Here is a 7,395-nt window from a genome sequence, read left to right on the forward strand (position 1 = left end):
CTTATTATTAATACATACACACAAACAAGAAAAAACAAGTTATGCAAACCATAAATTTCTCAAGTTATGAATAATCTTGTTGATTTTAAATAAGCTTTAAACTATCATAAAGACATTTCTTGCCTAAGGATAAGTTTTTTTTTTTTTTTTTTTTTTTTTTCACTACCTCTCAAAAGATTATAACCTTTTGCATGATTAATAACTACTCATATAACCATACACTCAAGAAAAAAAGTCCTAAATCGTTCAATATCTTCCATTCCACATATAATGCAATCATCTTAGGCTTCTAAATAATGCAAGAATTCCAATTCATCAAAATGTGATCTCACTCTCCTTCTATTTCTCCCTCCAAAATATCACTTCCTGTAAAACAATAACTAAACTAAGCTTTTCATTAACCACATACATTTTTCTTTAAGTTAAAATAAAACAAAGTTCTCACCACATAAATTTTTTATCTTCTGAACATTTTATTTTCTTAACAATTTACAAGTTAATCATATTCCAAGAAAGGAATTCATCAATTTCATAAACAATATGAATTTTGACTAGATCACCTAACTAACAATAGTTTAGAGCAGTTCATGAGTTAAATCCTCATAATTTCTCTAATTAATTTGGTTAAGTTGAATTCAACCAATATTCAACTAACAAAATAATTAAATAGACTATTATGGCTTTCCTATACCTAATTTTTCTTGAGCCAATAGAAAGGATATTTCATCAACTTATCATAATAATATTTTTCTACATTTCAATCATTTTAATTCTACCTAAATCCAACACATACAAAATAATTAAAATACTACAGGATAGATACGTAGTTCACACTTGACTCCATATATAAAAATCAGTTATTCCAAACATTCTAAACCACCTAATTGTGTTTAGTATACCAATCTTAGTATCTTCATTTGTAATAAAATTAAAATAATGGATTTAAATCTCAAGCAAATTCATGTTATGAATCTCTATCCATTTAACTTTAATTACACATAATCAATCCTCCTTAATCATGTCTGAGATTTCATCAAAATATTTTTGTTCATTCTAACCAGAAGAATTACTTAGCTCATAGATATATGTTAGTATGGATTCCACACCCATTCATCAGCTCACACACACACACAGATATATATATATATATATATATATCTATATATATATATATATATATATATATATATATATATATATATATATATATATATATATATATATATATATATATATATATGCTAGTATGGATTCCACACCCATACATAACTTAGGGAAAACACAAGTGTTCCTTCAAATAGCTTCCACAATCCTTCAGGCACTAGTCATTTCTGGTTTATTAGGAAGGTCATACCTCAACCTAGTATTTGAGTAACTTCAAGTTATTTGATGCATAAATTCAACACAAACTGCACAAAGTCATGTCAAAGAAATCATATGAATTCCATTCCTTACTCATTAAGAGTGTATTCCCAAATCATATTTTAAAACATCAAATTAATTCAAATACATTACTCTTGAATCTACATTCACAGTTAAAAGTGACATCCTTCAAGTTAGCTTTTGTTAAGTTTCCATTAGTGTAGGTAATAAAAAAGTCAAAATTAACATGAAGAACTCAATCACCATGTTAGTTGAATATTGGCCTTACACTTGACACACATTCCCAAAGAATACACACCAATGCCATCATGCTATAGTTTAGATTAGGCTAATATTTTTCTTGGTATATACAATTTGATCTAGTAGAGATGGCTAGTAGACCCATATCACATTGATAATCATGCATTAAACATATATGCAACCAGGAATCCACTCTACATATCTCACTCACCCATTGAAAATAAAACCATTCACATGCTTGGGTTTAATGCCAACTTCTCAAGAACATCCTTTCCCTACATGTCTTTAAGTCCTTTAACATATTTTTTATAATTTACCTTAACAAAAATATAAAGGAATATAAGAAGTCATTCCTTTTCTTTCATGAGTTTCTTACTAACATAATAATAATAATATCCTTTATGCAACCAATATGCTTCGAAGTCAACATACACAATAATTCAACATGCATGCAAAATAACCGTTCATTTGTCAACCTACAAGCAAGCATGTTGGCCCATTAGGCCCTAGTTTTTTAACTTGGCCATGATACCATATGTAAGGTCCCACCTTACCAACCATCAAAAGTATAGAGAAGTAAAGGTCACATTTAATACTATTACTCAATTTTTATTTTTATTTTACTCATAATATGACTAACTTAGCTATCATGTAATCATGTTCCTTCAACTATTTCAATGTAAGAATATAACATAAGAAGTTAGGGATAACTATCCCTTAAGGCGAATTCCAAAACACATTTCCTCTCAAGTTTAAAAGATCATAACACGTGCTCTTTTAATACTTATACATGAGCTCTAATTAAGAGTGGAAATAAATTCTACCATAATTCCATCTGTGAACATTAAGCTAGATCAACCTAGTTGATTTCCTAGATCATGCTAAATAAGCTTCATTTATTGACTCTTGATATCATAACCACAAAAGTATTATACTTATTTTTCAAAAATCACACATAAGTGTATGAGTATTAACCTACCTATAGCAAGGTAACTCAGCGAAGAATATGTGTCTCTTCATCAATAAATCTAATAAATATGATATGCTTATGAAATAGAATGACAAAATATATTGACCCAACAACATTTCCAAATTCATCAATTAAAATTCCCAATCCCAATGATTAAGGAAATTCTGCAATCATGAGAATTATGTAATGAATGTTGAAACAAAAGAAACTACTGTTACTAATTTAGAAGCATGCTATTATTCAAAAAGTGTCATGTAAGACAATTACACTACATGAACTGGGCACAAGTAGTTGTTTTCTATAGTCATTGATGCACAAGAATGCACCCCTGAACACATGCAGCTTAGGCAAAACTTATTACGCTCACTTGCACAAAATCCTACAGAAAGTCACTATAAAATTGTTTCCAACAACCCCCCTTTTTAAAGAAAGATTCAGATAATAAAGTAACAACAATCCTATTCTCTATTCACACTTTAACAAATTATTAAATTAATTTTCACGTTCATACCAAAAATTTGCAGAGATAAAAAGCTACATCCATCAAGTCTATTCATAAATTTCTAGTACATAAAAACTATGGTAAGCAGGACTTTTACTCTAACAATTTATATGTACAAAAACTACAGCCATTCACATCTTTTAACAAACACTTTCCATGATGATAAGTAGGACATTTAATCTAACAATTTGTATGCACAAAAACTATAGTCATTCATGTCTTTTGACAAACACTTTGCAAACATGCAATCTACATCCATTGAGGCATTTTGACAAACACTTTACAAGCATGCAATCTACAACCATTGAGGCATTTTGCAAAACACTTGGCAAAAATGGATTTAAGATTCTTCTTCAATCTATTCAACTTAGAAAATTCAGAAATTGAAACTTCAAATGTCGGCATATTAAAACAGGACCTAATTAATCTTAGTTTTTCATCAAAAACTCGAAAATAGATGAATATAATTGATAGCAACAATCTGTAAAAATCACCAAGATTTTCGGTCTGGGTTTTGCAAAGTACCTGTTGGGAATCAAATGGGGGGTTAAATGTCCTAACAGCACAGATATCCCCTGATGTTGAGTGGAAAAGTAATAGAAAGTTCGAGAGATGTGATTTATTAAAACAATGACAACAAAAAGATTCATACTATCTCATTTAATAGTTTGTCAAACACTTAGTTTGCAAACTTCATCTACAACTATACATGGAGAAAAAAATTCAAATTTATGATAATATGGTATTATAGTCAACTCATGGAAACCTACAATGGACAAAAATTCATTATAAAAATAACTTAAAACTTTGGCAACACATTATTTTATTAATCCCCCAGCATGTACATTCTCAACTACAACTGCCATTCATTATTGGTTAGCTCATAAATAAATCTATAAATATCTCATAAACATTCAAAAGTAGAAATTTCGAATGAATTTTAAAGTTCTAAAACACTTTTAAATTAATACTAAATTAAAATTTGAAGAATTCTTATGAACATACCTGGTAGTGTATTTATACAATTCCAAAAACACGGGAATATGCTCTAGCTCCAATGAGATTGCGCTCCTGCTCCAATATCCTTACCAAATCATTGTGAACCATTTGGTTTTCTTCCCAACCATATCCAGGGAGAAATTCTCCCCCCTGGAACCCCTGAGCTATAAGAGCTCACAAACAATAACAAAATATATCAGTAGAAAGATATGCAAGTCAAGCTAAGGAAGATAAGTTTCACTTCCTCCCAATGCCACCCATGGTTAGCTCCAATAGGTAGAGCTAAATATTAATTTAGATTAGGAATTTCAAAATCATTTTGAAAGCAATTGGCTACTCTCCAAGTCTCTCACTCATAATATTTTTCAAATCTCTCCAACACTTGGTATCACAATGCACCTCCCTCTCCCTAAGTGAGGATACATGAGACACATATATAGGAGGAGCAACAAATTCTTGTCATAGAGGAGGAGTAATATGCATGAATTGTATTCCATTTAGAGGAGTGTAAATCATGCCATTAAGGAGAGGTATGCATGCCTTAGTTAAGGATAGTGTAACTTATGCATTAAAGAGAGCGTAAGAGGAATCTTTTATGACATTTATTTAATGAGTTGAAGAGGAATATGCCATTATTTGATGAGTGCATAAAATAGAGTGTAATGTATTATTAAAAGAGAGATATTTACATAGAGCCATAAGAGTCATCAAGGAGAGAGGTGTGAAGTGATTGAGGAGATGAATGTGACCTATAATTCTCTTTTAATAATAATATCATAGTCTCATAAAAGATAATAATAATAATATTGAGGATTAATTCAGGATTGAATGATTAGGATTGGTTAATATAATTTAAATGATTTTATTTCAACTATACTTGATTACCAATTTACGTAAGGTGATTTACTATTTTTGGAAAGTCATGCTTTAGATGATAGACATGACTTTCTATTTTTAGAAAGTCTCTCTAGAATTGTTAGAAAAGAGGTTTTATTAAGGAATTTCATCCTTTATCTTCCCATAAGTAGTATTTTTCTTCCGGAGAATAGGGATTTCATACCCCTATTGTATGCAGCTTTGCGCCTTAGTAGATTTAGGACTCCACACCCTGATCTAGTCTTAAGATCCAAGATTCCATACCTTGATCTTTTTAAATATTCAGGATTCCATGCCCTAAAAATTTTATTATAGATACAAGGCTCCACATCTTTATCTTTCATGGATTTAGGACTCTGTGCCCTAATTTCCATGGCTTCTCATCTACTCTTCTTTGAAACTCCATGCTTCACCTTAAGGTAATGATAGTGAGCTCATACCCATCTGATGGTTCATCATTAAGGCCCTATTCTAGGACCTGCACACATATCAATCTCATAAATCAAAGGAATCAATGAATTTCATAATTAACTTATTCACATTTTATCAAATATTGTGCATGACTTGCACAACCATTTTCTTTCTAGAGAAATGACTTCCGCAGCCATTTAAAATTTGAACATCCTCTTTTGAAAATAACCATGTCCCATATCACATCCTACTCAATACAAGATTAAGCATATAAAATCAAAAAAATAATGTATCATGACTTCCATCGCCATTTATAATTTGAGCATCCTTGTTTGCAAATAATTATGTGCTTGACACATCTTGCTCATTACAAGATTAAACATATATAATCATATAAATCATGTATCATCCATAATCATAATTAACCATTTGTTCCACATAACCATGATCATCAATGGATCTATGTGTCTCAATCCTGAATCGACATCCATGTCATACGCATATTGCTAAACTAAGATACCAAACGAGAAAACATCGATAATATGTTGTTAACCAAAATCAATTCTTATATACACAACCATATATATTATCCTAAGCACGCAACAACTAGGTGATCCAAACCATATCTATAGCAGATAAGCATGTCCATAAGTTTCTCATGCATAATATTATATCATTATATCAAAATCACCCTCTCTAAGTGTCATAAATATATCTCACCAAGAAGGGACACTGCAACAACCCACAATAGAATTGTGGAAGATGCAAGTGCTATGTTGCATGAGCAAGTCCTACCACTGCATTTGTGCATATAGACATGTAAGACAATAGTATACTTACAGAACTAGAGTCCTCATTGGATTCTTGGTATGATTACTGTCGATGAGAAAGTTGGATGTGTCTCACTTGAGGGTTTTTAGAACCTCTATTTACTGTCATGTCTCCAAAGAATCAAGGAAGAATTTTAAGTAGAAAGCAGAGTTGATGTATTTGTGGGTTATACAAAAACCCCTCACAACTAATCTGTGTGCTTACCTTTGCTCAGAATGAAGGGTGTGCAAAGGGATGTAAATTTTTACGAGGAGAAAGTGATAGAGTGCTCTCTTGAGAGGGAGATTCAGATACCATCAGAAGAGGAGATTTTAGTTCCAAAGGAGAAGCCTCATGAAATTGTGGAGGAGACACAAATTAAGGAGCAGAGAGTGAAGAAATCCACTCAAGCTGAATCATCCAGAGAAAGTAGGAAACTAACTAGGGAAGTTGATATACTAGTGGGCGGGATGTGAGGGAGAATGTGGGAGCTCCTTCAAATTTGCATAGGCAAAAAAAGTTAGCTTATCAGTATATTCGCTACATCACTATAATGGAAAACTTGTAGATATTGAACCATCCTCTTTCAAGGAAGTAGTAGAGAAACTTGTATGGGTCGATGCAATCGTGGAAGAGTATGAATCCATTGTAAAGAATAGTGTTTGGGAAGAAGTCCCAAGACTAGTAGACAAAATAGTTGTTGGTTTGAAATGGATATTCAAGGTAAATCATGTGCATATGAAAGAATAGAGAAGTATAAGGCCATATTTGTGGCCAAGGGATACTCTCAAGTTGAGGGAATTGACTATGAGGAGAAATTTCTCCTGTAGTAAGGTAGTCATCCATTAGATAAATTATTGAAATAGCTATGAAAATGAGGTAGAAGATCCACCATATGGACGTAAAAACAACATTTGTCAATGGAGTTATTGAGGAGGAGGTGTAAACCATGAAATTAGAAGGTTTTAAGGCATTTTATTGGGACTCTCATGCGTGCAGACTCAAGTGAGTGTTGTGTGGTCTCAAACAAGTAGCTCATGCTTGGTGCACCAGGATCGATAGAGATCTCACTAATTTGGATTTCACCAAAAGTGAATAAGATGAAAACCTCTATCATACCTTAGTAGAAGGTAAATTTATTATTATTATCTTATATGTTGATGATTTAATTTTAACTAGTGATGAGCAACTAATTAGATCTTGC

This window comes from Pinus tabuliformis, chromosome 9 (assembly GCF_031772625.1).
Source record: "Pinus tabuliformis cultivar Carrire ecotype Pingquan chromosome 9, CPIR1, whole genome shotgun sequence".
Classification (NCBI taxonomy): domain Eukaryota; kingdom Viridiplantae; phylum Streptophyta; class Pinopsida; order Pinales; family Pinaceae; genus Pinus; species Pinus tabuliformis.